Source organism: Protobothrops mucrosquamatus, unplaced genomic scaffold (assembly GCF_001527695.2).
Source record: "Protobothrops mucrosquamatus isolate PMUCROS unplaced genomic scaffold, P.Mucros_1.0 scaffold2004, whole genome shotgun sequence".
In the NCBI taxonomy this organism is placed as follows: Eukaryota; Metazoa; Chordata; class Lepidosauria; order Squamata; family Viperidae; genus Protobothrops; species Protobothrops mucrosquamatus.
In genome coordinates this window covers 41,994-58,247 of record NW_015388118.1, presented here as the reverse complement: position 1 = coordinate 58,247, position 16,254 = coordinate 41,994, and the positions used below count along the sequence as shown (strand labels likewise).

Here is a 16,254-nt window from a genome sequence, read left to right as displayed (position 1 = left end):
TTTTTCTTTTCACCCGCTGTCCCGAGCAGGGAGTGGCCGCTGGCTGCAGGCGGGCCCCTTGCCCGGGGTAAAGTGGCTTTTGCGGGGGGTGGAGTTTGTTCTCCCCGCCTCCCCTCAGGCATTTATCAGATCCCCGCCACTTTATTTGCAAGGAAGAGTTTGCTCACAATTTCTGTTTTGCAAAAGGGTCGGGTAGCCGGCTTGGGCTCTGGGGGCAGAGAGGCTCAGGGTGGAACGTTTCTGGCCATGGAGACGGATTGCTTGCCCGCTCGAAATAGCAGCCAGATCTATAAACAACAGCCGGTAGATGTTCTTGTGAAAACGTGGGAATGAAAGCTGCCAAGTTAGAGGAGGTGACAGGCTTTAGTTTAGTGCCTAGAAACAATGGTGAGATGAGAATAAGATCCAGGAGCCAAATTACGGTGTGAGAGAATGGGATGGTCTGTCCCTGTGGCAGGGACACGGCTAAATTAAAAAAGGGTGGCTGTGAGCGTTAATTAAATATCACCTTGCCCTCCTCTTTTGCCTTTAGCTCCCCCTTAAATGGAATAGTCTCCGACCACCTGCTCTGAAAAGTGCTGTCTTCTGTAGATCAGTTTCTATTACATGCCTGGGGACAGAATGATGAATGATAAAAGGAGTAGTCAATTTTACTGCTACATTTGCCCTCTTACAATTTTTTCATCCCCTTTCTTTTTTTTCTTTTCTTTTCTTTCCCAACTTCCCTCTTCTCCTGGCCTTAGTTTTTTTTTTTTCCTCAGAAAAAAAATACTTTGTCCTATTTCTATTTCTTTTGTGGATTTTTCCATTCCTGGAACTCCTTTTTATCTTTCTGTATGTCAAAAGTTACAAAAAGGCCTCTATTTCTCCCAATACCTATTTTTAATTGGTATTTAGCGGATATGGGTAGTCCTCGACTTAAGACCACAACTGAAGCCCAAAATTTCTGTTGCTAAGCAAGACAGTTGTTAAGTGAGTTCTGCCACATTTTATGACCTTTCCTGCCACAGTTGTTAAGTGAATCACTGCAGTTGTTTAGTAACATGGTCGTTAAGTGAATTTGGCTTCCCCATTGATTTTGCTTGTCAGAAGGTCCAGGACACTGCAACTGTCATAAATGTGAGTCAGTTGCCAAACATCTGAATTTAGGTCACATGACTATGGGGAATGCTGCAATGGTCATAAGTGTGAAAAATGATCATAAGTCACTTTTTTCAGTGCTGTTGTAACTTCAAACAGTCACTAAACAAACTGTTGTAAGTCAAGGACTACCTATAAACCCAGGAGAGGGACAATCACATGTCTGAAGCAGAACCTGCACTTACTCTAACATTACATATTTGTTCACAAGGTTGCAGTCTAATAAAACCCTGATATAGATTCCACTCCTAAATATTTTATAAATCCAATTTGCATATTTTCAGTGTATAAATAGATGCATGCAAATGTTAAAAAGTTAAGGCTGTACATGCAGTCATCAACTTATGACTGTTTGCTTAATTGTTTAAAGTTACAATGTACCTCTCCCAAGTGACTTATGACCCAGATACAAAGTTCTGATGCCCCCCCAACAGTCATGTGATCACATTTTGAGTGCTTTGTAACCAGGCTGCATTTATGGCTATTTGCAACATCCCATGATCACATGACTGTGACTGATGAGAGGTTTTTTTTTTTGCTGGAAATGAGTTTATTTAGGGTTCCTGGCAAAAAATGCCCATTGTCGACAATAATGATTGCAACGTTTGCTTAACGACCATGGTGTTTGCTTTACAAACACAATGTTCATTTAATGACCACCCCCAAAAATGTTGCAAAATTGTGTCAATCATGTGGGTGCTTCAACTCACAACTATCATGGAACAGAACAGAAATTCCAGGTTCCATTATGGTCATAAGTCAAGGATAATTGAACTTGGGAATTGTCTAACAAAATAACAAATATAAAATACAATGTCAAAGTTAAACTTGGCTGATTATGAGAAGAGTTAAATTAAGTCAATACTGGCTGGTACCTGAGATGCCCCCCAGACATCACTGTAAAGCAAAAACAAAACCCCTAACCAACTTGGAAGAAAGCAGTAAGTTCTGTAGTATTGATAATAAAACTACTGGATTCAGTTGACTCAATTCTGAGTAGATACACACTGTAAATTATGTTATTTTTTCCCCCAGACCTATGGCTTAGAAGAAGATCACCTGCAAAGATGGTAAATACAGGAAAAGTTGTCAAACGCAAATTAATTTCCACTTATTGATTCTTGTTCTTTCCTTGGGAGCTTCGGAAGATCATTCTACATCATTTTCCATATTACAGCCCTTCAAATATCTAAAGATCACTGTCATGTCTCCCCTCAGCCTTCTCTTTAGACCAGGGATGTCAAACTGCCGGATGCGTCATCCGGAAGCTGCGCCCACCTCATTGCCGGCAATGGCGAAACTGTCCCGATTCGTTGCGCGATGTCACGTTTGACATGTCTGCTTTAGACAAAACATATCCAGTTTGTTCAACCATTCTTCATAGCCTCCAAGCTCCTCACCATCTTTGTTGCTTTCTCTGCACTCCTTCCAGTTCCTCAGAATCCTCCTTGTATTGTGGGGACCAGAATTGGCAATAGTGTTCCAGAAGTGGTCTGACCAATGCAGCATGGATCAGACTCATTTCATATGATCTCAACACTATTATCTCTGTTGATACAGTCCAAGACTACACAAGCTTTTTAGCAGCTGCAGTACATAGCTGGGTCATATATAATCTGTGGTCTATTAGGATGCCCAGATTCTTTTCATAAGTGCTCACAAGTATTACTGAGCCAGGCACCACCTATATTTTTCCTACCTCAGAATTCTACATTTCTTACCACTGAACTATATTTTGTGGGCTAGGATTCAGTGTTCAAGCCTATAAAGATCTTTCAAACATTGAGACTGTCTTCTGAAGTGTTACTCCCACAGCTCCAGCTTTATGTTGTGTGCAAACTTATTGAGCATCTCTTCTATCCCTTCCTCTAAATCATTTATGAAAATGTTGAAGAGCATTAGGCCCACAACAGAACACTCACATATCCCGCTAGAGATCTCCCTCTGTTGTTTCTTTGGTTCCTGGCTTTATCATCCCATGGTGCTCTGCCAATGAGCCATGGTGGCAGTGATTAGAATGCAGTATTGCAGGCTAATTCTGCCCACTGCCAGCAATTCGATCCTGACTGGCTGAAGCCTTCCATCCTTCCAAGGTCAGTAAAATGAGGACCCACATTGTTGGGGGCAATATGCTGACTTTGTAGAGAGGGCTGCAAGGCACTATGAAGTGGTATAGAAGTCTAAGTGCTATTGCTATTGCTATAACAGTCTTACTGTTCAGCCATACTTACTGTTTTTAAACGTTTTAAAGAACACATGCAGTACCAATCTAGCCCAGGAGTCTGTTCTGAGTCAACCAACAGCACAAGGAGACCCACTAGTTACTCAACAGGTAGCCTTCACAGGAGGCCATATCAACATCAAGGATAATAGCCACTGATTCCCATGACTTGCATGAATTCGTCCAATCCTTTTCTGAAGCCACCCAAGCTGGTAGTCAGCACCCACTTCTGATTTTCTTGCTTCGCTGGGTTACAAGCTTTCTCCTGTGTCATATATAATATTTTGCAAATAGGTCATGGCTTAGCATGAAGATGGTTTGCTAAATACCTCACTTGTCCTTCAACCTGCCTGTTTAGCTATTATGAACTGTTTACCTGCATTGGATTACTTTCTAAAGCAATTAAGAAATGCAAAATGTCCAGGAGATATACTTCACAACTAATTGAATCAAAATGTACATGAAAGAGCCAAAAATAAATAACCAGTTCTCTTTTCCAGTGGAAAAAAAGAAGATGAGTCCAGTGTGTTGTTCATAACCTCTAGGTTATCACTCTAAAAATCCTCCTTAGAGTGATAATCACACAATAACTAGCAAGCATTTACTTAAAGAATTTAAATGGGACCTGAAATTGAGATGGAAATTATCTTTTATTTTATTTATTTATTAATTTTGTTTGCCGCCTATCTTGCCACAAGTTTTAGTTCAACAAAAGAAGATTTAGCAAGGGTGTCTGAAAAAATTAATACAAGTTTAAAGATTTATGAAACAGGTCTTTGGGGGAAATGTGGCAAATTAAAACTGGCAAATCAAAGTCAATAACTGTAGCAAAGATCAAGGAACCTGTAGGTAGACTAGTTCCTTGGAACCTCTCTGGATGAGGAGAAGATGGAAGACTGCCCACATGTGCTCCAGACAGCTTCTCCTTGCAAGAGACCACAGGACAACAGTTTTCTGTGGATCTGAGCACCAGAAGACAAGATTAGTTCACTATTAAGTTTGCAAACACCCCCCATCCCATTCTAATAACTTTCAGCTCATTACCTACTTCTAAGCTATTAAAGACATTTGGAATAAAAAGCTTGAAAATGTTGGGTGAGTTAAGAATGTAAAGAATCAGCAAAAAGCTAGATAAAATTTGATTTTAAAAAGTTATACATACAGGTCCAAATAAAATTGGAATATTACAACTTTTGCAATAGAATTTTGGAATTCTAAAGGACAAACAGCTTCTTGTGGGAAATAGATTCTATTTTGACTTTTGCAAGATAAGCAATTTCATGATTTCAAAATCTGGACACTAGAGGGGACTAAAGTTTTTAGATAGAGCAAAGATTTACAAGTCTGTAGTATGTTAAAAAACGAAAATTAGAATATTTCGGACATGTAATGTGACACCCAGAAAAATACGGCATATTCCATTTAATCCTCCAGGGAAAGATTGAAGGCAAACGAGGTCCAGGCAGAAGAAGAACATCGTGGCTTCAAAATCTAAGGGATTGGTTTGGATAAAACTCAGCAGCACTTTTTCATGCGGCTGCTGATAAAAACAGGATCGCCAACATGATCACCAACGTCCGATAACGGATATGGCACAAGAAGAAGAAGTATGTTGCAAAATGTTATAAACAATAAAAATGCTGAAGGAGACTTTTGAAAATAGGAATCAAGACATAGTAGCCACAATAGCAACAATGTCTACTTCTGTGGATAAACTATATCAGGGGTGCCAAACTCGCAACATCACATGACGTGACGTATCATGACTTTTTTTTCCATTGCCGGCAATGGGGTGGGCGTGGTTTCAGCATGACGCATCCAGCCCGCAGGCTGGCAGTTTGACACCCGTGAACTATATCCAAAAGTTGTTATTGAAAAAATGACAGGTATAGAATAGATTTTAGCTGAAAAAACAGTGATGGTATTGAACGTAGATTTACCGGTGACAGGCCAAGAGAACAACTTTAAAAGGTCACTGATCAACAAAAGAAACCGGCTGAGGTTTTACAATTTAAAAAGGAAATACTAATGAGAACGCAAGAGAAAGACCTGGATATATTTTTTTCTTACTGAGTTTACGAAAGAGGTTATTAAAGCCTTGAAGAGCTCTGTTCAATGGAACAAAGGTGGAATGAAGACAAATCAAATCCTATGATAATATCTGAATTAAATTAAAGACTGTTACAAGTAAAAGAAAGAAATATAGAGAGCCAGTTTGATCTAGTGGTCAAGGTACTGGCCTAAAAACCAGGAGACTGTGAGCATGAAGGCTGGCTGGAGGACTTGAGGCCAGTCACACTCTGGCACCCCAAAGGAGGAGGGGAAAGGAGGAGGAGGAGGAAGAGGAGGAAAGAGTATTATGTATGTTTGCCACCTTGAGTTATTTATAAAGTAATTAAAGAGGGATAGGTTAAAACAAGGTATGTTCTTACGTCTGCTTTATGCACTTTCTGCTGACACCAGGAATGAAAATATGTTTTATGGATTTGTTTATGAATAAGAGATAGAATATAGGATAAAGAATAAATGTCTGTAATCTCAAAGGGGATGAAAAGTAACTAAATTTGTTTAGTAACTTCTTTATTTCTTTTCTCTTATGTTCTTTTTTATTTTATTTTTCTATTCTTTGTTCTTTCTTTAGGTTTAGTTTATATTTGAATATGTATTTGGATAATGTATATACAAGACTTTACAAGGAAAATATCAGACATTTGTCACACAGCAAATTAGGCTTATGATTTAAGTCCTAAAATGCTATGGATATAGGTACTCTTTGACTTACAATCACAACTGAGCCCAATGTTTCTGCTGCTGAGCAAGACAGTTGTTAAGTGAATTTTGCCCCATTTTACGACATTTTTTGCAACAGTTGTTAAGTGAATCCCTGTAGCTGTTAAGTGAATCATGCGGTTGTAAAGTGAATCTGACACTGACTTTGATTGTTGGAAGTCGGTTGGGATGGTTATAAATGTTGATCACATGACTCTGGGACATTGCAGCTGTTATAAATACATCCCTGTTGCCAAGTGCCCAGATTTTTATCATGTGACCATGGGGTTCTGTGAAAACTAGTCATAAGTCGCTTTTTTCAGCACCATTGTAAATGGTTACTAAACAAATGGTTGTAAGTCAAGGACTATCTGAATTAAAATATCTCTGCCAGACATTGAAGATAACAGACAAAGCAACCTCTGCCTAAGAAGCATCAGTGAAAAGGGTAAGAATGATGACATGATAGATTATAGTACTGCAATGAAATTTAACGATCTTTTTCTATATCTACATTTGTCTGAAACGAATATGGTACATGCACGTAGAATTCAAAACGTAGGCTTCCAAAATTTAAACCACAAGGAATATTATAATTATGTTTCTACATGTACTAGAGATAGAAGCTGCAAGCTGAAGGAAATAAACTGGGGAGGAGACAAGTTTTATTTTTTTAAGACATCACTAAAATTATTTTACAAAATGAATTGCATTCAAGCCTTTAACATAACAAAGTATTCCATATTCTTTATTCTGGTACTTTAAGCTATAGACTTTTTCATAAGGTGAAACAACATTTAGCTCAGACTCTGAAAAATTACTTAAGAAGATGCTGTAGGACCACTATGAAACCAAATGATGTTATAAAAGCTGTAATAGGAATCAAATGAGCATAGTATCTATATACTGTATATATATATTCTCTATATGTAGAATTTTATCAGGAATATATATATATATATAGGAATTTAAAAAAAGTTCTATAGCTAACAATATTTAGTTCCAAGGTAAGAATTTTTTTTTTCTCTTTTCAGCCTAGTAGCACTTCAAGAATAACTTTATATAAGTGACATGCCAAATTTGGAGGGTGAGGTGTTCATTGATAACATACTCAAATTATAGCAATACAATACTACAATTAAATTTATGGTGATTATAGAATAAAAGATTTATACAAAAATTCCAGATCTTATAATTTCAGAAAAAATGAACAATTAAAAAAGTGCCATATATTCTTTGGTGTCAGGACAATTCAATACTATAAGATTAAAAGTTAAGGAAATTGAAAATATATGTCTTCTCTTGAAAAATTAATGTTAATTATTTTTGCAGAACCTAAGGATATAATTTCAAAATTTATCAGATTTAAACTAAAGTAGCTTATGGTAAATCTACCACAAGGTTAAAAGAAGCCTGGGGTTTATACTTAAAGGAACAGTTAGACAATACTTTTTTTAAAAAAAACATCTATATGTCCTAAACCTTTGCATTGGTAGCATCAAACCCCAATAAGAATCTCCTACCTTCTCAATATTCATTAAGATGCTGGTAAGGCTCTAAATCAAAGATAATATTATTTCATCTTTGCTCTGAATATGATAAAAGTATCAGAGTTTTGGAAAAATGTTTAAAGAAATGTGTTACATAACTAATAAAGGCAGTTAAAAATAAGATAAACAAAAAATTTGGTTCTCTCCAAAGCAAGGTTTGCCAGAAATATTTGATGGCCACAATACAAAGTATTGTGGCCTTTAAGTTTTACATATAGCAGCCAAATTACCGGTAGTTGTTGCAGAACATGGGAAAGATCCAGATATTTCAGTGGATAGATAGCATAGTAAGATCTGGTCCTGAATCATTGTTATATAAGGAATAATGGAATTTTAAATAAATAGTAACCTAAAATAGTTTGAATCCAATTTTATGGATCTATTAAAGTCTATCTAAAATTCAAATAAAATTTATATATACCGTACATAATTTGTCTTTGCCTTTAATTTCTTTGGTTTACTATGTCTTACTGCTTTTCTGCACTTAGCATAAGAATGCCTGGCATGAAAGGGAAAAGGATGAAGGAAGATCAAGTATTTAGGTAGGTAGGTATGAAGTCCTGTATACAGTGGTGGGATTCAAATATGTGAACAACCGGTTTTCTGTGTGGATGCCGCGTCTGGAAGTCCATTCTGGACCTGGGCAACAAAGAATTAGCTACCGGTTCTGCTGAACTGGTGTGAACTGGCTGAATCATGGATCTATGATGATCCAGAATAGCCTGTACATCTGGGGACATTAGGATGGAGAAAGTATATCTTTCATTCTACTGGCTATTACTTCCCTTATTTAATATTCTCAGGATTGTTTTGAAGATATGCCTCACCAGTTAGGTGCCCTCTACTGGCCTTTCTTTCTGCAAAAAGCCAGAGCCGCAGTGTGCCATGCAGTCCCGGAACCTGGCACACCAAGAAACCAGAGGTGTGGTGCAGCAAGCAACTCCAGAATTCTGGCCCTGCTTGCCATGCTTCAGCAATGGGGCTTCTTGGCGTGCCACAGCTCTGGAATTACTAGAAGCCCTAGGTGAGGTATGTCAAGAAGCCCCTGAGCTGCAGCTTGCTAAGAAATCCATGAGCACAGCAATCAGCCCATGAGCCGTAGCACAACTCCTACTTAGGAGCCCATATCCGCCCGCACCCCCTCACTTCGGTAGGTCAGTCTCACCTATGACTCTGCCACTGCAGGAGCAGTCTTGCAAGAGCTTTGCCTCCTAGAGTGGCCCTTGCATCCCAGCCCGATTGTCAACCCCTGCAGAATGCTTCTGCAATGCCTCCCCATGAATGGCCAGGGTGATGAGCCCAGTGCAGGAGAAAGGCAGGCAAAGATGACAAAAAGCTTGGGGTGGTAGTAGAAAGTGATCATATAGGCAGGCTCAAATGTTTCACTTGACCACAGGGGTGCTGCATCTTAAATTTGAAGACTGGTGACAAGTATTTTTTCAGCACCATCATAGTTTTGAAGTCGCTGAATGCATGGACATTAAGCAATGTCTACCTGTATTCCTAACATCCTTATAGTCCATGATATGTAGAAGTGCAGATGAGACTACATTTGGTGATTTTTTTTCTTGCAGATTTGTTGACAAGTATCTTTGTACTTGTAATAAGAGTGATAGTAAAGTACCAGGGGTTTAATAAGACTCCAGGATAACAGTATTCTAGACCAGGCATGAGATCCAATGCTTGACAGTCCTGTTTTAGACTCAGTGTTGTATTGGAAAAACTATAATGGCCCTAAGGAAATTTGATTGGATGTATTCATAGATTACAAAATGAGAGACGGACCTATTTGAATTCCATACTGTACATACATCAATTGTGCAATTGCTTTGGCAGGAAAATGCTTAACTGCAGCCAGGCAAGTGTACTTCCTTGTGTCCTGTACAATCATAAGATGGGCTTGGTGATCTTTTCTGCTTTTGAAAAAACAGCCAGTTTGGGCTGTAAGTTTCCTATTATTTTGAAAGACAGAGCTATTTATATTGTTGAACTTGTTCAGCTGTGTTATTTTTAATTGATCATTTGTTTTTCTGTCTTTTATTTAAGGAAACGAAAATGTTGGTTTTATCATAATAGTTACTCATCTTTATAATAGCTTGACAGTTTTCAGTGCGTGCAGTGCATGCTGTTTGGGGAAATATTAATACATCATCTACATACATGAACATTGTGAATCTTCTATCAGCTAGTTTAGGGGCACGAATTAAATCTTTTAATTAAAGAATTTATATAAATATTGAACAACGAGGCTAATATATTGTACAACCCTGTTCCACACCTCTTATGTCTTGATGTAATTAGAAAGCTCCCCCTGCTGACTGTATCTGACTCTTAAGTCTGTCTTCTTGTAGCTCAGTGTTTCTCAACCTTGACAATTTTAAGACATGTGGACTTCAACTCCCAGAATTCCACAGCCAGCATTGCTGGCTGTGGAATTCTGGGAGTTGAAGTCCACATGCCTTAAAATTGTCAAGGTTGAGAAACACTGTAATAAAAATGTAGCTTCTTGGCCTTTTGGCTAAGATCAAGTGTCAAAAATTGCCTGTAAATGTTCTTCCACCAAATCTAACAGCAAACTCCCGGCTGTTGTTTTCGTTGGGCGAAGCCGACATAACAGCGTTAACAATGGAAATGACTGAGGCTGATAGTACACAATCTCATTCATGCTCTCCCCGACCTACTTTTTCTCAGTCCCGAAAAGCTGCAGGCCTAGGAAGAAATCAGGGTGACGTAATAACAACCAGTCAAAGAGCTCCTCCTCCTCCAAATCCGCCCCACATCAGCTCTTCCTCCTTCCTCCCCTTGTCGACCTCCGCATCCGGGTTCTCAAAGCATTATATCAGAGTAGGCAGAGTAGAATAAGAGTAAGGATAGTAGAAACAATCCACTCTCGGCTGCCCGAGAGAGAGAGAGAGGGACCGTCTCGGCTGCCAGGCGGAGGACGCACGCCGTCTCCCGCTCAGACGAACATAAAATGTTGCAGCTCCCGCGCGAACCCCACCACCATTCGAGGGCGTTCGGGCCCGACGCATGCGCTCTAAGCCAAATCTGAGCTCGCTCCCGGTCTCTTCGAAGTCCCCCAGTCTCTCGCGCGGAGGGTGGCTACGCTTGCGCGTGCGCCATCTTCGCTCTCTTGTTAGCCCGCCTGCCTAGAGGAGCTGAGCTGAGCGGCACGGGGCGGGCGGGGGGGGGAGGGAGAGAGAAGAAGGAGGAAAAGAAGCGGGGTGTCGTGGGAGGCTGAGCGTGCAAGCAAGCCCGGAGGACGCCGCCGTGAGAAGGAAAGCCTGCGGGGAGGGGGCGCGGGAGAGGGAGAGAGAGAGAAGCCGGAGGAAGAGTGAAGAGAGCGGGGCAGGCAGGCAGGAGAGATGAGCGCTCGGTTCCTTAGGAGCAACGAGGAGCAGCAGCAGCAGCAGCAGGAACAGCCCCAGCCTCTGCGGCCGTGGTTGTCGTCGCCGCCGTCTCTGCCGTGCGAATGAACTGAAGCAAAGGCGCCTTCGCCGGCTCGGCTCGGCTCGGCCCGGACCGGCCCACTCCGTGCTATCCTTCCGACCCCTTTCTGGTAGCCTTCTCTTCGCCTGGACTGAAAGGTAAGCCGCTACGGTGGCTGAGGTCGTGCGAAGGCCTGGGGGAAGGTAGAGGCCGCCGCCCGCCGCTTGGGAACTCGGGGCCTAGAGAAGCGGGAGAAGCGAGAGCCCCGACCTGCTTGTACATGTGGGGATTGGGGGGGGGGGGCTGGGGCGGTATCATTGTAATCCCAGAAAGATCGCCCCTGCCTCGTTTACCAGCTGGCATTTGACGGAGAAGGGGTTGATGGACGCTCCACTAAGGGAATTTTGATACGTCAAGGGCAGCTTACACGGCTTTTTTGTTGCGGTGGTGCCGGCGGCTTCTCTTCTCCCCTGTAGAATCGTATTATTGTTCCCCTTAATTGCGCTGTTGTTGCTCGTTAATCGCTGGATTGGTATTGTTTTGAGCCGTGCGTTGCATTGTCATTGGTGGTTTATTGCTCTGTGCAGACTTTAATAAAGGAATAAACTAAAAGGCCGTACCTTCGAGGCCCACATAAGGGCAGACAGCAGAAAAAGATGAAGTTAGGGAATAGAGTGACAAGAGGTAGAACATGCATGCCTTCAGTTTGGGGTGGCTTTCTTCTTCGGTCCCACCCCTTCCTGCTTGTATTTGAAAGAGAAAAGTATATCGTCGGTAAGAGGCATGCAATAGTGATCTCAAAGGAAAATTCTGAAATCTAGTCAGGCATTATTATCTTGGTTAAGACCAGACAAATATGTACAAACTGCTGCTCCGTGTATGCGTGAAATATATGTATATTAACTTTATATTAAAAACCACAGATCCAGAATATATTTTAAAATGTGTAGAGGTATGATGCAGAGCAGCTTTGCAGATACCATTGTTTGCATAGGTTTTTAAAATGTGTGTAGGAGGCATATATATTTTAGAAATACATGTATATGTCTAAAGCACATTTTAGCAATATTCAAATGTGGTACATCTTGCAAAAGTTCTAAATGCATTCAAAGGCAGGTTCGTTTAGAAGAAAAGCCGGTTCCATTTTAATGTAATACATTTCCAGCTATCTTTTGTATGCTAATTGTTTATGGTGTTTTCCATACATTTGTGGTAGAAAGTTCTTAAATGAGTTTAGACTCCCTTTGTTTTGGATCTGATTTCTCTGTGTTCATTGTTCTTGTCAACTCAGTCCAGTGATGACGTAGCATGATGTTGTTTCTTTCTCTGGAGAGACAGAAGTGGGCGAAGAACTCATTGTCTGCCAAGCTTTATTAAGCATGATTAAAGTCATACTTTCCCCTCCTGCTGCAAGTGTTCTGTCAATCAGAGAGAGATGACTGTTTATAAGATTTATAAGATACGATTGTTTATAAGATTCCATATATATATCCTAATAATATAAGATTTTTGCTTGATCCAATTTAATGAGTAAATTCAAACGTACAATATTTATAAAGTAATGTGCCTTAATTGTTACCTTATACTTCCTAATTGCGTAGCTATTACTGCCCTCTTTTTAAAAATTGGAGGGAGAAATGCATAAAACAAGAAAATGTAAATGATTTTCCTTTTTTATTATATTTAGCATAGTCAATAGAGGCTGTAGACACCATTTTCAGGTGACTGAACATGCCCAATGGGATGTAGATACATTGTAATTCTTTAAAAGCCTACAAGATACTCTTTGTTTTAGCAATAATTTTGCAGTTTAAGATATTGTACATGTTACTATGGCTTGGTGTAGTCTCTGCTAATGTAATCTGTATTTTTTAATCTACAGCACAATGGTATGTAGATGTGTGGTAATTTATTCTTTAGAACTCTGTTTTAAGAGTAATTCTGTAATTTAGGATACATGTTGCTATGGCTTTATCTTGGTCTAGCTAGTATAATCATTTTAGTCAAATTTTGTGACTTTTATACTAATACAGCCCAAGTACACTTGCATGCATTTAATTTATACTGTGTTCACGTAGCTTTTAGCCTTGAAGAGAAAGAAAGTCATATTGGAACCCTGAGCTATAGAGGTATTGCTTCATCTTCTCATTCCTAGACTTGATTATATGTAGTTCCTATATCTTAAATATTGTCTTAGCTTTAAAACTGGGGAAAAAAATTAAAAGTTGAGAAAGCTGGAATGCTGAATTATGAAGTTTTACTTTTCTACATCTTGATTATAGAATCTACACAGTTCTGGTGCTGACAATTTAAAGAGTTTATTTTTTATAGCGGAGTAAGCTTCAGAATGAATTTTCATATCAGGGTATAGGGCTTGTAGTAGAAAGTATTTTAACCTGTTTTTCAGCTGTTTTTTAAGCTATGCTTTAATTCATGTATTTATATGATTTTATTATGTTGTAAACCACCCAGAGTCACTTAGGTATAGAGCTTAAATAAATAAAATATTAATTTATGTTCTGTATGCTGAAGAAACTCTAGGCGGCTTAATGTCAATGGAGATTCTCAGTCATTCAGGTCATGGTTGTCTCAAAGGTGCTTTTTCAAGAGGCAACTGGACTTTCTTGTTTTTCTTTAAAGACGTTTCACTTTTTATCCAAGAAGCTTCTTCAGTTCAGAGCTGAAGAAGCTTTTTGGATGAGAAGTGAAATGTCTTCAAAGAAAAACAAGAAAGTCTAGTTGCCTCTTGAAAAAGCACCTTTGGGACTAAGGTGGCTTGCAATATATTTTACCCAATTCATATGGCCCACTCATCTAAACGTGATTCTGGATGGCAAACAGAATTAAAATTAAAAAACTATAAAATATAAAATGCGGGCAGCAGAGAAACAACTCAAATTGCTAAGACTACTGAAAAACAAGTCCCTGTGCACACTTGCGCTCCATGCTCAGGTGCAGAACCAAGTCTTTAGGGCCTTATGAAAAGCCAGCAAAGCTATCCTGATCTCTGGAAGGAGAATTAAAGAGATATATTAAAGCACTTATCATGATATATCAGATAAAAAATAAAATATTACTTCTAATTCTAATTACATATCCAAATGTTTACTGCATAAGAACTGCCTTTACCATTTTCCTACAGAAAAGGGTAGGATTTAACCTGATCTCATGGGCATGCTCTTGGCATGGGAGGGGGATGCAACATCTCAATGCATTTTTCAAATCTCAACTTCCTCCATGGTTACTCATAAAGTGGGTGCTTGAAGCATCCTTTTTCTCAGAACTAGAAGGATGGATGAAGTCTACTTGAAAAAGTTGTAAACATGGCAAGAGAGCCAATTTGATGCAATGGTTAAAAGTATAGGACAGTGATGGCGAAACTTTTAGAGACCGAGTGCCCAAACTTCAACCCAAAACCCACTTATGTATTTCCGGGTGCCAGGTGGGTGTGGCCTCCTGGTGGGTGTGGCCCACCAGATGGGCGTGGCTACAGTGGTCATGGCAGATGGGTGGGCGTGGCCAGGGTGGGCGTGGCTACCTCGATGTTGCTCCTGGGGAGGGACGCCTGTGGGGGCTGGGCAGGATTGGGGGAGATCCAGGGGTCTCTGGCAGGTGGGGCGGTGGGCAGGAGGCTGGTTCTGCGGGGCAAGGCGAGGCAGGGGCCGGGGCGGCTGCTGCCTGACACCATCAATCCCTGCACACAGAGGCCAGCAAGCGCATGGGTGCTGGGATGCATCCGACCACGTGGGACCTCGGCAAGTTAGCGGGCGGCTGGTTGACGAGGATGGTTGCCATCTCCGGGGCATGGTGTGCGTGCCCACAGAGAGGGCTCCGAGTGCCGCCTCTGGCACGTGTGCCATAGGTTCGCCACCACTGGTATAGGACTAGAATCCAGGAGACTGTAAGTTCTACTTCTCCCTTAGGCATGAAAATTACTTTGGTGATTTTGGGCCAGTCTCTCACTCTCAACTCAACCCATGAGAATGTTGTAGGGGGGGAAAAGCATTATGTATTTTATTTTGAACTGCACAAAGTAAAGGTGGAATACTAGTACTGATTATAGCAAGGGGTCAAGCTGTATGAAGCTTGATCAGCACTTTGAATCAGGCCTGGAAGCTTATTAGCAGCCTGTATAGCTCTGGCAAAATAAGTGTTATAGCAATTGGTGCTGGTCAACATGCTGTACAGCAGCTGCCTGTTGTGCCAAGTGTAGCTCCCATAAAAGCAGCTTATAGTAATCTAACTAATAGATAATAACATTGGCAAGTTTTCAGCAAGTAGCAAGTCAAAGTAATTATAGTTTTACTTGTAGATTAATTTTATAGGTCTGTAAAATTACTACAGGAATTACTATAAATATTAATATTTATGGTTGGCAAAGCATAAAACATTTTCTTAACATATTTGTTAAGAGTTAACAAGTAATCAGATTTATTTATTTAAACAACTTGTTTCCCAAAGGGATTATTTATTATAATAGTAACATATTTGTGACAGTATTTTGTTGTCAAGTTCTAAGAATGAAGATTTCAAATCTCTGGAGTCTTGGCTATCTAGAGCCTGGAAAAAAAAACAGTTGATAGCTTTCTTTCCATTCTCTTAACAAACTGTAAATAGTAGGAATAACGTTTTGAAAGCATAATCTGGAGAAAAAGGCTTACATGGCAATGTAATATACCGTATTTATCGGCGTATAACACGCACAGGCGTATAACACGCACCTTCATTTTAAGAGGGAAATTTCAAGAAAAAAAAAGCGCCGGCTCGGGAGCGAAAGCAAAAGGGGAGGGGGAGTGGGGCTTCGTTCACACGCGGATCCCCATGCTCGTATTTATTTACCGTATTATGCCCCGGCTGGCGGCGGCAGCAGCAGAAACAGCAGCCTCCTTCCTCGGTTAGCTCCGATTCCCTCCCCCCGTGTCGCCTCTGAGCTGCAGGACTCCGCTGCTTGCTTTATAAATCCTTGGCTGCTGCTCCATCTTTTCTTTTCCCACCAACCGCCCCCCCTCCCTCGACCCCTCCCGCTTTGCAGAAACGCCTGGATAGTGAGAAGCTGGAACCGGGCGGGCAGAAAAAAAAGGGGGGGAAATCCACACACGCTCGCGCAGGGAAAGGGGAAAATGGGTGGGCCGGCCGGCTCCCCTC

General features: G+C 40.5%; 1 protein-coding gene across 1 annotated transcript in view; it reads left to right on the top strand.

Moving 5' to 3' along the window:
- The first annotated feature begins 11,194 nt into the window (after nucleotides 1-11,194).
- Nucleotides 11,195-16,254, top strand: part of PPM1A (protein phosphatase, Mg2+/Mn2+ dependent 1A) — a 31,834-nt gene continuing 26,774 nt past the window's right edge. Inside the window, exon 1 of the mRNA XM_015823819.1 lies at nucleotides 11,195-11,267. The gene's annotated coding sequence lies outside the window, so the exon portion shown is untranslated. The remainder of the gene's footprint in view (nucleotides 11,268-16,254) is intronic.